Source organism: Amyelois transitella, chromosome 16 (genome assembly GCF_032362555.1).
Source record: "Amyelois transitella isolate CPQ chromosome 16, ilAmyTran1.1, whole genome shotgun sequence".
Taxonomy (NCBI): Eukaryota; Metazoa; Arthropoda; class Insecta; order Lepidoptera; family Pyralidae; genus Amyelois; species Amyelois transitella.
In genome coordinates this window covers 2,889,238-2,904,974 of record NC_083519.1, presented here as the reverse complement: position 1 = coordinate 2,904,974, position 15,737 = coordinate 2,889,238, and the positions used below count along the sequence as shown (strand labels likewise).

General features: G+C 35.5%; 1 protein-coding gene and 2 non-coding genes across 5 annotated transcripts in view; 1 reads left to right on the top strand and 2 right to left on the bottom strand.

Moving 5' to 3' along the window:
- LOC106143309 (furin-like protease 2) overlaps window positions 1–15,737 on the top strand; it is a 242,167-nt gene that overhangs the window by 169,489 nt on the left and 56,941 nt on the right. The window lies entirely within an intron of this gene.
- Trnas-gcu (transfer RNA serine (anticodon GCU)) lies at window positions 4,805–4,886 on the bottom strand. The gene has a single exon. It is a non-coding gene; the product is annotated as a tRNA-Ser (tRNA).
- Window positions 15,645–15,715, bottom strand: Trnag-gcc (transfer RNA glycine (anticodon GCC)). The gene has a single exon. It is a non-coding gene; the product is annotated as a tRNA-Gly (tRNA).

Here is a 15,737-nt window from a genome sequence, read left to right as displayed (position 1 = left end):
TTGTTAAGCTCATTATTATAATGACAGAACACGTTTCGGGCACTTATCATTTATCAAATCCTTCACTAGGCCAGACAACTTTTAGACGAATAACGTTTCGTCTGTATAACAGTACCTTTTTCGTACATTTATATTATGATATAAAATAAACTAATTTCGACATGCAATTTTTATTAAAGAATTACAAAAAAAATTAACACTTTAAATTAGCAGCAATGCACATTAATAATTTTCATGTGAATATGAAGATTTGTGTTCAAGAATTCTGTTGATTCTTTCGTCTTTGTCTAAGTATTTTTTTTTTCTTAGGTTCTGGTGGGACACCTGTTAATATATTTTCTATTTCCCCCTCGTTGGCAACGGTTTCCTTTATTAACGTAGTTGAGGTGAAATCGAAAGAAATCGGTTAGGTTAGGTTAGAACTGCGACCATCAACGCACGAGCCGAGCGAGCGAAGCGAGCGTGCCGCGGCAGCGGCCGGCGAAGTGCCAGAACCGAATCGCTTTTGTTTCACTACACAGGGCACTTGAATATTAGCTACAGTAGAAAAATAATTATGGAAAAAAAAACAATAATATATTATTTGGTAAACATTACATAAAATTAAATGAATATTACTCTAACTGAAACGTTCGCTACTTGAAAGTTGGCCTTGTGAAAAGTGTCATTATAAAAGCCAGACCAAACGTACAGTTGGCAATAGTTAAGTTGGGAAATGAAACAAAATTAAGTGATATAGTTGGCAAATGATTATTCCGCGAAATAAAATTCTGCGAAACGTTGATTGGCAAGTGATGATCTGCCAAACGATTTTCGCCGAAAAGGCAGAGAACCCTGGATTACCTCGCTTGATAACTAGGCTTGATATAGGCTAAGTCAGCTAATTACATGATGCAACTGGTCGATGGGCTTGTAACCTGTCACTATTTGAATCTCAATTCCATCATTAAGCCATACCTGTAAACCTGGCCTTTTAGGCTTTTCGAGACTATTGGCTTTGTTAGCTCATTAAATTATTAAGATGATTAAGTATATGTATGTATGGGATGAGTACAGATATTAAAGTGTGTACCTATATAAGCGCATATTCACATAACAGGCTTGACAAGTAACTTAATGTGTGCTAATGGGTACTCACCTTTATATCGCAGTATACTTTCGGGATTTTGTATACGGGGCGCGGCAAGTCGGCCATGAAATGAATAAGCTGCAGTTTTTATTTCGATGAACCATTGCGAACGGTTGATCGAAGTGTTTTTATCAGAATTCCGTTCGCGTGCGATATTATACCGTCGTCGTATACGTTTTTATCGTCAATAGCGTACTGTTGTTTCATCGCTGAGTATGTATCGATCTGATCTGGTTCGAATATCAAATTCGGTTCAAGATTTATTTCAACTGATTTATGACGCTGCGACATCATCTCAATAACGTAGTTATATGATGCTACGATGCTAGATAATATGATGCTCTTTCAAATATCATTTATCATATAAAAATTATCGAAACTTTCCTATTTAGAGATTCCTATAAATTTTAATGGCCCTTAATATTTTAAGAAGGAAATATCCAAGAAATCATGTTCAAAATCATCTAATAGTCTCACAGCCAATCAAATTTCAAAGAAAAGCGCGTTAATTAAACAAAACAAAGCTAATTATTAATTTTGTTACATTAATGGACTTCCTCGATTAGCATAATGAAGTAAGTACTTATTTATTAATCTTGCCGAAGTTTAGAAATAGGCAAAGATACTCAATGTCGAGAAGAGTTTCAAGTTTTGATGAACCCAAGTGATATTATTGTATAAAGAATTTTATATTTAACATAATTTAAAATGCAATTTGATTTCTTTATACTTAAAAGGCGAATGAATGCGATTATCCATTTTTAGGGCCCCGTATTTTTAGGGTCTTAGGCCACCTTTGTAGTTCTTTTTTCTTCCTTTTTGTCACACCTAATTACGACTTTCCGCCAGTAATTACCTTGCTACTCGGGAAACACACTCGGGAAAAGGGATGAAAAGATTTTTTGAGATTTTTCTGCGTTCCACAAGATAAAAAATATTTTTAAAATATCTGATTTGCCACTTTGAAAACTTCCCCCTGTAACGTCGGCTGACGTTTTTTAGGGTTCCATACCAAAAAGGTCAAAACGGGACCTTATTACAAAGCCTTTACCTGTCTGTCTGTTTGTCACTAGGCTGTATTGGTGATAGCTAGAAAGCTGGAATATTTTTAAATTAAATATTGCAGTTGCCGCTATAACAACAAATAATCAAAATTTAAAATTAAATAAATGAAGGGACCCCATACAATAAAAGTGCTTTTTTCGTATTGTTTTGCTCAATATTACCTAATAATAGTAACAGGTAGATGCTCAAAATTTTCACAAATAAATAATTAAATAACATGAATGAAATTATTAAAGGGGGACTCCTATAGAACAAACGTATTTTGTTTTTGTCTATCGATAGTGCAATCCGCTTTAAATAAAGCTCTCTCATAAGTCCACTCCTCATAAGTTTAGAGATTTCTCTTGATTGAGAGGAGTGGACATGCAACGTGGTATGTATTAACTGCGTTGTAGTTCTACCGATTTGCGTTAAATGGCGTTGTTATAAAAATCCAAGAAATTGTATGTCATTTGGCATTTCTTCATATTTGTAAGCAATTATTTGGTTGATTTCAATAAACAGGTACAAACGTGAATATGAAACAAATAAATATTAAAGTAACAAACGTAATGACGTACTGAACCTAACTTGCGCGAATTCTACTCGTAATTGGCCGGTTTTTTTTTTACATTGCCCCCATAATGTGATATTCATTTATTTTATTTCCCGTCGGATGGGCGCGCGTCTGTTCCGCGCGAAGGAAACAAAGCCATTTCCGACGGAGGACGATCCTTCGCCGAGCAGACGGGCGTCGTCACAGACCAATACGGAGATAAAGCTTTATGGAATTTAAATATAAAATACTGACATAACCATTAAAATAAACTTCATTGGCGTGGCTGCGAAGAAAAAATTTTTGGGTGTCAGTGGCTTCTCACTATGCGCAAATTTTAAAATTTAAAGTTGGTTACCATTTTTTTTTAATTAAAGTGAGTGGGAATGATACTAAATATCCTTCATGTTTATTATATGTTCATTTATTACGCGATACAAAAAAGAATGGGACCACTCCATCTCTTTCCCATGGATGTCGTAAAAGGCGACTAAGGGATAGGCTTACATACTTGGGATTCTTTTTTAGGCGATGGGCTAGCAACCTGTCACTATTTGAATCTCAACTCTATCTTAAAGCCAAATAGCTGAACGTGGCCTATCAGTCTTTACAAGACAGTTGGCTCTGTCTACCCCGCAAGGGATATAGACGTGACTGTATGTATGTATGTATGTCATTTATTACGCCAAGTTTTTTTTATTTTATTTCATTTCTGAAAAAGATGCAGCTATATTTTATTTGAATAAAAAAAATATTCAAATTGCTTGTGTAAGTAAGAAAAAATATGAGGAACACGGACTTACTTTTATAGGCGTGTTGTTCTGTATGTTGTCCAGTGACGTTTCGTTATTAAGCCCTTTGTTTGTTTTATCTGTGGTGTGTACGTGCGCATGCTACTAATTGTTTCTATTGAAAATATTCTAAATACTTAACAATTATTCGCAGAGGCGTTTTCCCAAAATTTTCAGGTTAGGATTATTAAATTTCAAACGTAGTTTGTTGGTTTTATAACGCGATATTTTTCATTTTTTACACTAATACATCTGATCAAACAGCTGAACGTGGCCTTTCAGTCTTGCCGAGACTGTTGGCTATGTCTACCCCGCAAGGTATATAGACATGACTATATATGTATATGCATACATTAAATAAAAATTGTTTTTCAACAAAAGACAGCAAAGGACGACTTTAGTCGGAGCAGAAGATTGGCATTTTGTTATTTTAGTTTATTAAATTACATTTTAATTGAAGTGCTTTAGTTCCTTCATAACACAAAGATGTTTGGCTTTTTGTAAATCATCACCCTATGTCATAATATTAACTTGTGAGTACCAGATAAGGAAATTCCCTTCCGCAATGGGAGTCACGGTCCTAATCCATCAGTAAAAAAAACCGCTCGTGTGTTTCAAACTGCGACGTTTACTAAGACGCCTCGATTTACCATTCGGAGTGAATTTGACATTCGCAAAGTTTATTGCTTCCCATTCTTTAGCTGCTTTTGTACGAATCTTTTTTGTAAAAATAATTTATCTAATTTCGTACAGACGAACAAATACACACACAAATTCAATATAGCGTCCCCTTAATTTCTGTTTCAGACTCGAGCTGAATTTTTTAAATGTGTAGCATTTTTCTCGATAATTTAGGTTATTTTTTTTATTTTTTATTTAGGGAACAATAAACACAGTCTTTCACGGAGCTGTAGACAGAGACTTAAGTATTCCTTTATTGCAATCTTGTCGTTTTAGGACACTCTTGACCTGACCTTACGCCAGGACGTCCACGATTTGATAAAGGTACGTTCGTCTTGTTCCTTTCCTTCCAATGTTCAAATTTAAAATAATCACAGTTTCGTGTAAATACTCATGTTGATAATAAGAAAAAATGCATCATTTTTTTCATTAAAAATCTGTAAATTTTGGAAGGTTCATAATTTAGTATTCTGTTTCCTATGTTCCGTAATAGTATTGAGTTTGATTATTCGCAAATTAACTGCCACACAAATAATAAAAAATATACATATCACGTTAAATAAACAAAAAGAAAATATTAAAAATTAAAATAAAAAAAAAATACGACGAGGATGGGATTCGAACCCACGCGTGCAGAGCACATTGGATTAGCAGTCCAACGCCTTAACCTCTCGGCCACCTCGTCTTGTGACGGCGTGACGAAATTACACACGACTATCTTTTAAGGCACTATGCATTGTGCTACATGTACCACTTCATCATATTTGTTCAGTTGCTTAATGATGACAATTAAACAAATAATTGAAATGGTTATGTGCTTATCGTACCTACTGATTATTATTATAGTTATATCTTTTTAATTATAGTGTAATATCACGTACTTGCGTGATGTCGTGATCTAGGTATAAGACGTACAAAGTATACCATTTATTAGCTTAGTACTTACATCAGTTATAAGGTAATTGGTTACGTCAATCAAATAAAAAATACTTGTTATGTAAATAAATAAGTACCTTCCAAGTTCTTTTTATTTTTTAATAAGGTTCTTTGTTGCAGTAATAGTGGTTTTGCCGTTGAATCTGTATACCCCGGGTTCAAACCCAGGTCAGTTCGTGACCTTTGGCTTCTCCAGACGAGGGGCGCTAACATTTTAAATAAAGCATAAGAGGGGAGCTATCGCTCGATATAATCACGTGTTTATCGTAAAGGATAGACAGAGCCAACAGTCTCGAAAAGGCCACGATCAGCTGTATCGCTTAGTCGTAGAATTGTGATTCAAATTGTGAAAGATTGCTAGCCCATCGCCAAAACGAAGAATCCCAATCAGTTCACTTACAAAAATGTCAATGTATGTGCCTGAAAACGGCAATTTAAAATGTCCCCTAAGTGGGACACGGGATGGGGACGGGCGTCCTGTTTGCGTCCACTTAACGTCCGTACGTACTGCGGTAACGGAACAAAATTGTGTCCATGGGGATACGTCACGTCGATCTCAGTGAATTAAGTGTTGCATACATCTCGCATCTGTGCCGTGTGGTTCCCGGCACTATTAGATGACAAGAATAGGCCAATTCCATCTCTTTTCCATGGATGTCGTAAAAGGCGAGTAAGGGATAGGTTTATAAAAATAGGATTCTTCTTTTAGGCGATGGTCTAGCAACCTGTCATTATTTTAATCTTAATCCTATCACTAAGCCAAACAGCTGAACGTGGCCTTTCAGACTTTTCAAGACTGGTGGCTCTGTCTACCCCACTAGGGAAATAGACGTGATTATATGTATGTATGTATACCTCTTGCCTTTCCCGGGTGGGTTAATATTTTAAACATGTTACTCTCTTGAAAGCCTACTAATTCACTACATTACCTACTTTACGTTTTTATTTAAATGTGGATAGCACGGATTATATAAGATGTTAACGGAGTACCAATATTCATATGCCGATGAATTGCCTAAATTCACGCTCACTTCAAGAGCGCTAACCAATTGTAGGCGCGTAAAACTTCCAAGGATTTGCCTCGCAAATTTTCAACTCGCGAATCTAATAGCTGAATTTATTTGGGTACTTATCGAAAGTTTGTCTTTTGAATTGATTGTGCTACTGTGGTGTGTCACGGAGTGTAAAATCGGTATTGGTTGTAATATATTAGGCTAAATCAGTTTGTTTTTTTTTTTATTTTGACTGGGAACTAAAAATAATAGGTAGGTATTTCGCTAATTCCACGTTTTTACTGGTATAAAAGGTACCCTTTGTCCTTCACTTCCCGATATATAATTAATATATATAATAGCCTACCCCTCCGGGAAAGAGGCGTGATTTTATGTATGTAATATATATAATTTCAAACCGATCGGTTCAGTATATGACGTGTAAAGAGGCAATAAACAAACTTACTTTCGGATTGGGATAAAGCTACTTTAATTTAAAACTGTGAAGAAAACTTTTTTATTATGTGTTCACGAAGAAAAATAAACATATTTTCCAACAAATATTTCTAGCAAAATTTAGTTAAAATGAAACAGACAGCAAGTTAAGACCTTGTAAATAAAACTACTGACTGCATAATTTCATTATGCCGTGCCGTGACGGTAACATCTACAGATTATGGAAGGAGAGAGATGTGTTATTCATAAGACCTACAAATATTATCTTTTACTATTAGCTTTAAAATTATGCATCAATGTATTTTATGATGTGAACTTAAGGTTTCACCCGCCTACTGTACTACTATTGGTTATTTACCTGCAGTCGTGTTTAATATGCTATATGAGCGATGACATACTACCGCAAATATAGTTCACCGATTTAGGATCCGATATTTTTTTTTAAGTTTCATTGTACTAACCTTTTTAATTATTAAGTCTTTAACCAATCTAAATTACGTACTATTTGTTTGATAAAACATTGAGTACTTTAGTGCTCTTTATCATCCACTTGATCAAGACAATAACGTTCACATCATTCACCAGAATGATCGAAACCACGTTTTCATCTCCCTTTTTCGTTCATCTACGGGGCACACCAGGAATTAATTCCGCTTACATAGGAGCTATAACAATATCTAGATATCATTATTATACGCTCGCTACTTTCCACGAATGTATATTCGCTGTTAATGGACCTGTAGTTTCTTTCATTAGAACTTACATAACGGTCTGTCTGAGTAATTGGAATACTTTCTCATAATTGGAATGAGGAACCAGAGACCATTTTTTTTCATACAAACGTTGAAATGGTTTGTTTTTTATCTACGATACTAAAAGAGGGTATACTTGCTGTGACTTCGTGCTTCACATGTCATTTATATGAATGAACCTGTTTGGGTTTAGTACTTTATTAATTTACAATGTTTTAATTGATTTTTTCTGAAGGTAAAGCAAAAAACCCGTGTGATGGTTATTTTTTAATTTATTTAATACTAAATAGTTTAAAAAAAATACGCTAATCTGAGTATTATTTTGTTTCAGGTAAGGAAACTGGTTGGGAAAGTGCGGTTTGCTCAGAACGTCATTCTTAATTAAAAGTTTTCGTAAAGTCTCTTCGTAAGTGTTTTTAATTTTTTCTCTAGTAGAAGAAGAGAGAGAGAAGAAGAGAGAAGCCCAGTGTGCTCCTATGACCATGATCCGGTATTGGGTGAGGCAGGTTCTTACACGCAACGACTCCCATCTGACCTCCTCAAGCATTGCAGAAAACCAACTTATATTGGAACATGGTAACATATCTAGTGCAGGATTTTGCGCAATGTCTTCCCTCACCGTAAGAGTTGATGTGTTTTTTATTCTACATTCATAGTTTCGCGTCTTTATCCCTTACGGGATAGACAGAGCCAACAGTCTAGAAAAGACGTTCCGTTCCGACGTGAAAGGCCACGTGCAAGTTTATGGCTTTATTTATTTAGTACACAAAAGTATATACAGCATTTACCATTTAGGCTTAATGATGGTATTGGGGTTCAAATTAGCTATGACAATGTTATTGAAAAAACCGTACACAATATATTTGAATACTTCAATAATCCCTTAATCATTTCGATCGATGGTCCTGTCTCGCATTCAGCATAGCAATCAGTGATAAGGCCCACATGCGTACATCGCAGATTATCTTAATGGCCCCGCGATTATGTATTCGGGGACACAATCGGGCCAAATGAGGGGCCAATCAGGCCCCGGAGCGCATCGGCGAGTTGACGGGGCGAATCGATGAGTGTTTTTGTGCATTTTCGTATTTATTTTTTGTGCATATATTATTTCTTTTTTATAATGTCATCTTTCATAAAGTTTACACTCAAATTCAGAAGATGAAACTGAATTGGTTCCCATAAAAACATAATAACAAAGAGCAAAAAATAATTTTTCTTTGCTATACCAAGACCGATCAGCTGATCAACCTTTTACAGGAGTTCCACTTTATTATTTTTGTTCATATGAAAACCCACTAAGCTTCATCGACCAATCAATCATACAGTAAACATTCTGTAACGAATAAAAATGCACCCTGTATTAACATCAATGTAGTCGAGTTTTCACTGTGACAGTTCCCAAAGCCCGCATGTCGGTGAACCACAACTTTGCGGCCCGCCAAGTGTGACCGTTAAAACTTTCTTGTTACTCCATAGGAATACACTATTAAGTGTACTTAAGTTGCCGTGACTGCACTGAACAGTAATAAATAAAAGGTGGCTGAATGGGAGAGGCAGTAAACTTTTTGTATTGATCCGGAAATAAGGGTGGAAACAAGTAACTTAATACATCTGAATTAAATGTGGTTCTCGGAACTTTAGATTAGGATCACTGCTTATGTTTTCGTGTATGCCGTAAAAGGAGATTAAGGGTATAGCAACTTTAGGTTCAGACGGGATTGTAAGCAATTTGAAAAATGCTTTCTCCCTGGATCGAGACCATTTAGCGTGTCGTTTCAATATAAGAGGTGTACGATAACCGTTGTCATTATAACGTATATATGTAGATAAGAATAGAATAGATATATGTTGAAAATTGGATACATTTATTGACGTCACGTACACTTTTTAAAGTATTTGGAAAGAATTCTTTAAAAGCAGAATAATTATATTGACTGTCGCTATTTGAAATAAACATGGAGACCCCCGGAAAAAACATCAGGAGCTTATTGGACTGTAGAACAAAATCTTACATCTTCCGTTAATCTACTTCAAATCTTATTAGAGACCTTAAATATCATGAGCTTAAAGTTCAACTGTTGAATATTTTTCTAAAAAAAATAGTCTAAACTCTTTGCAAACATACACAATCCGTCCAAAAAAAAAAAAAAAAACGAAACATAATTTTTTCACGCCATTTCTTCGCAAACGCATGTATCTCCCGAAGCGGGCCAACAGCGCGCACCTGCTCCTGCCCCTCTCACATTTATCGCGCTCATTGTATGTGTATTCAGAATAGTACGCATTTGCGAACTTATCGCGTCTAATGTGGCGTTATTTTTCTCTCAGACGACGGGACTTCCTCGGGGGGATGATGTTTTTATTATAAGGTGCCTCGAAAACGGGAGATATTTACGGACGTTAGGAAACCTCTTGATGTACGATGCTCGTTTACGTACGAATGCTTGTATTATTTGAGGTGAGTGATCGATGTGTTGTTGGCCTATTGTTTATATATTTCGATGTGAGGTGAATTTGTTGAAATATTTATTTTAGTCGCGCCGTGTTGAGAAGGCGTTTCGATCGCTATCAACGGATCTTCCAAAGATCTTGTGTCATATATTTTAAAACTACAAACAAAATGTCGATCAATATTTTGAATAGGTAACGATTGTATATTATGTCATACATACATGCATATTCACGTCTATATCCCTTGCGGGGTAGACAAAGCCAAAAGTCTTGAAAATACTGATAGGCCACGTTCAGCTGTTTGGCTTAATACAATTAAGATCCAAATAGGGACAGGTTGCTAGCCCATCGCCTAAAAGAAGAATCTCAAGTTTATAAGTCAGTCCCTTAGTCGCCTTCTACGACATCCATGGGAAAGAGACGAAGTGGTCCTATTCTATTTTTATTGGTGTCATCCAATGTTTTTTTATAACATATTGATAAATTTCAGCAAAAATATATTACGAAAAATAACCGCGTTGCCCATTCAGGTATAAAGATGACATCAAATTAAAATCTCAACCCTTGTTATGCGAGTGTTTAATCAAATGATGTTAATTGAGAATGGTTGTGAATAGCTGTAATGTAAATACATGCTATTAAAACTCAAGGGCTGGAGGCGGCCCATTGTACTCCATCCGCATTGTCCCTCCACAACAGTTTGTGTATGACAATTATTTTCATTATGTTCCCGTTATATTTGTATAGGAAACAGCATTTGTTTGTCAGCGATATGTAATTAAATGGAAATTAGCTAATAAGTTACGTGTGAGAAAATTAATCATTAATCTAGCAAAGAATAGATAGGTGGCATATAAATAAGTCGCGATGAAGATAGTCGGGTTAATATGAGATTCAGAAAAGTCAATTTCAAAAGCAATGGTTGAAAGAGATCTTTACCGAGATGGTTAAATAGGCTATAGAAGAAGAAAGATCATACATATCGTCACGTCTATACCCCTTGCGGGGTAGACAGAACCACCTCGTACAAGAGTTTACCTAGTTGCATAAAATATTTTGTCGCTCAGATCATATCTAGATTATACATTATGAGTAAGAATTATACGAGTACTAGAGTAGTTCTGCAGTATATTCATTTTCTTTGGATTGACATTGAAGCTCCGTTGACAACACGTGTGTCGTCGAATTTACATGATAGTAAACGTTATTTTAAGGCGCCGGACGAGTTACATTCCACCCACAGCGCTGATGTGTGGTTACTTCTTTGAACGCCGCGTTCTGAGGCAACGACAGGTACAACTCCAAAATCTATCCTATAAATTGTATTTTGTCGTCAAGTTTTATCCATGCATCACATCAGTCACTTCTTCAGAACCGCATCACCTAGTTAGGTGGCAATATTCAAACCGCATGCCACCCGCCTGAGCCTATCGGTCGAAAAAAATCTTTCATGAGCACGGATTTCGGCATATCCCAGCATTTTGATTGAATTTCACCGACGACGGCCGCTGGCGGCGCGCCAACGCCTGGTTCCGGGTTCGATTTCCGTTTATGGCACATTGTTATTTTGCGCATTGGTAGGTATGGCTGAGAAACGCGGCAATTATTTTTCATTATTTTGAGAATTTAGGTAGGTATTCGAAATAGGTCGGCTTATGCTTTCCTAACCGCTTATTCATGATCTTATGCAGATCACTTTGTATTTGTATTTTTGTGTATAATACAAGCTTCCATTGTCGTAATTAGATCTCTGTAAGTTTCATATTAGTTATGTGAAGTGAATCAACCAATAAATTAGTCATCTATTTATTTATTTATTTTCAATCAAACAAAGTCATTGAACTAAAATTTGATGATTGTTAATAATATGATATGATTAAATGTAACTATAATTACAAGTTCCACATAGAAAACTTTCAAACAGAGGTATTTGCGATGCATATTTATTTGCACATTGCAGTCGCGAATGCATTCCGTTTAGCGCAGTGGGTACTTACTGTAATGAAAACGATAACTAGGATAAAATTAAATCCTGTATTTACTCTATTTAGCTCCGTAACGAACCGCTAGCTAAATGGCTAACGGATTATATATAGGAATAATGCAATGAGGTTTAAATAATGCATTGTAATCTACCAATCAAGTTCCGATCAAATTATAAACAAACGAAAAAATATACCAATCGAAATGGGGTACTACTGTAAGAGAGTTTATTTATAATTTGGAGCGACAATACCTTTTTGTATGTATGTTTGTAACGCAATAACTTTCAAACTGTTGGTCTGATTTTGATGAAACTTAAAATGTGTGTACGATCTGTTAATATAGTTTTTAATTACGACTTTAATCGGGCATTGAAATAGGTTAAATAGTTTTTGAGATATTCACATTGAGAATCCTGAATAAATTGAGTGGATTGAATGGATTCATGTGAGCCATTTCACACGCCCTTATCAAATTGCCATAAAGATGTTATCACATTGAAACTCTTCCGAGTATTGTTTATGGCCCTTGTACCCTAAGGATAGTCGTAAAACGCTTGCCAAGTCATTGTTAAGTGTCATGTGGGTTGAATTTTAATATTAACTTGAGGCTATATAAACGACAATATTGTTTATTGGGAAAAGAAAGGATTACTTAAAAATCTAGATAAGTAGATACCGTCAACAAGGTCATTGAACTAAGTAATTTGTACATGTAAGCAAAGTCGTACTAATAGTAGATAATATAAAACTACCTACTTAAAATACTATAAGTAGTAGGGGAGACCTGGGTGAGTTGTGACAGAGGAGAGTTGTGACAGCGATGATTTCTGAAAATTCGTGACCGTTAGCTGGACGGCAACAGTCCACAATAGTCTCTCTTGTGACGCGCCATTTGACGCAGTAAGCACGGGGGCCCATGGCAAGCGGTTGCGAGAGCACGACGACGGCACGAAAAAATATCCAAAAAGTAAGTTTTTCATAAATATTTTGATTGTGTTTATATCACAACCTATAACACTAACGTGGGTTTTCATTATTTTTTTATGGAGCATGTCTATTTAAGTTTCTAAGCATGGTAATATTTTATTGTGTTTGCATCTTGTTTCGAATTTACAAAATAATATTCCGACGGTGTCCTGATTTTTGCCACCTAGGAGAGTTGTGACACGCTGTCACAACTCTCCTAGGTGGCAAAAATAAGTCTACAGCTTGTACTCCTCTTGCTACGGTCTCTAATGTGATCTCTCCAGAATCAGTTAAGCCTAATAGACGCAAGATCAAGTCAACGGTGCTAACCGACACACCTATCAAGAATGAAATTGCTGCTATAGAAAAAAAAGTAAGTTAAAAAGTGTGAAAAATCGTGTTTTGACCGAAAAAGAGAAGAAACCTAAGGAAGCCAAGAAAATCAACAAGAAGGGTGAAGGCGATATAGATGAAGATGCGGAAAATGATTGCTTTTGCTTATGCTGCCTGCCTTGAACCTTATGAAAATAGCAGATCAAATGAGAAGTGGGTTCAGTGCCTTGAATGCAAAGGTTGATCTCTCGAAGATTGCACTGGAGGCGAGCTGCAATAATAGTCTGTCGTAATTGTTTGTCCGATTAGATTAATAATTTTACCTCCTTATAAAACTATTGATCGCTTATCAATAACAAAAAATAATTAATGTTTTTTTTAATATTTAATATCGTTCTAATTCCTATATTCATGGCAAAAATTATAATTATATTACTTTTATGCAAAATTATGTGTGTTTTTGTTTATATTCCCATAATATTATTTTTATTTATCACAAAAAGTCTAAAAATAGAATTGTCACAACTTACCTCGGTGTTAGGAGAGTTGTGACAAAAGGAGTACCTCCAGTTTTTGTGGAAATGCTCAGAAACCTTCCACTTTTTATTGACTTATGTGATAGTTTTTGAAAGAGTAAGAGTTACGCTATAATATGATATAGAGTTTATAATTGTGCTATGATTCTCCGTCGAGATATACTCCTTAAAGCAAAAATTGTCACAACCTTCCTAGGTCTCCCCTATGTAGTAGACAAAAGACGTTCTCTCCAATAGGAGACTTTTCCACTTGCCACGATCCCTGCACACTTATTTCGCTTCATCTACATTCATAAGTCTTCTTGTAAGATCGTCGGTTACGGGTACTCATGACCTGACCTTTTACTAGAACGTCTCTCTTAAAATTATAACAATGTACCAAAACAATAATATGAATCTATAACTGGTTAGTTAAAGTAGAAAAAAAATATGAAAATCTCAATGATGAGTTATCGATGCCAACTAGAAATGGCAAACAAATTGTCAAAAAAATTCAATAAAAACGTTGACCACAACCCAATGAATCCGAGTTGTCAGTGTCAATTCCACATTCAGACAATTCGTAGGAAGGTAGCGACAAAAATAGGTCGCATCGACACCGCGTGAATGCGCCTCTCGCTGCAACGTCATTTACTTTTAGTAGCAAAGAGCCGTGCTCAAAGGCAGCTCTCGAAACGAGGGTGCTTAACATTAGACGCGACGGTGAACAACTGAGGCCGAACAAAAATCTACTTTTCACTCGGATTCACGTGTGTGAGCAGTCCGGATTCGAAGAGTTGACGAGATGAAGTCGGAATTAAGCGATTTAGTGTCAGATTTTAGTTTTTTTTTTCTTTAATGATAGAGTCAGACCTTTGTGCTTAACATTAGACGCGACGGTGAACAACTGAGGCCGAACAAAAATCTACTTTTCACTCGGATTCTCGCGTGTGAGCAGTCCGGATTTGAAGAGTTGGCGAGGTGAAGTCGGAATTAAGTGATTTAAGTTAGGGTTTTACTTATTTTTAATGATAGCTTTAAACGACTTTTTTTAGACGAAATAATTTGGGTGACATTACACTCAATTTAGTAGTACTAAACTTGAAACTCAAAGGTGTAAAAAATATATTATACGTTTGTTTATATGGGTGGTTTTCAACCTAACAGCAAATCGTTCAGAAAATTTTATTGCACGAATAATATACAAATATTATGTATGATCATCATAGAAAAAAATATTTATTGAACCGGATCTATTAGATTTTCAGCGATTTTTGAATAGCCATATTTCACACACATATTCCGAGCAATGTTTTTTTTACAGTACAATTGCTAAATATATAATTTGATGTTCATACTTAAACGAACTTAAAATCCAATTAATTCATTTTGTTTGCTCTAAAAATGACGACAATTGCGCTTTTGCTAATGCTGCAGCTACTATTGGTGCTACTGAATCCTAAATCCATTGGGATATCAGGTTACTAGATTATAGGATCCAAGACTGCATGAGAACCATAGACAATTATTTTGTAACTACATTGATAATTTTTATTTAAATTCTTGATACTAGACTACTGCCCAGGTATTCGTCGTTGTTGATCGAACGGAATATTTTAAAGAACCAAAATATCAATTATGTTTAACATAAACGTTTTCAAAATGTCAACAGTCCAAATAAGAATATTAATGTGGCAAAAATGACAATCAATATTTTTACACAAACTTTTTTGGAAGTAATTTTTTTTAAAGAAATATACAACAATATAAACTATACTCGAAAATAAAATTATTATGAGAAAAAAAATTCTTTCTATTAAGGGAGTATGTATTACCTGTTAGCTTAGTGTAGTGAACACAACTGCGCAATTTAGCGATATTGCTTTCGCTAATGTTGTAACACCTAAGCCGGAGATTACGGAACCGCTTGGCCGTCACGCCATACCAACTTAGGATTATTGGATTATCGACCTACGTTATGAGCGATTTCTATTCTTCGCAGTTTCTTACAAATAAAATAAAATAAAAAATATAACAGATAAAATAAAAACAATTGCATCGGCCGGGAATCGAACCCGGGTCGCCCGCGTGGCAGGCGAGCATTCTACCACTGAACCACCGATGCTACGTGAGTAATTGCTAAATTT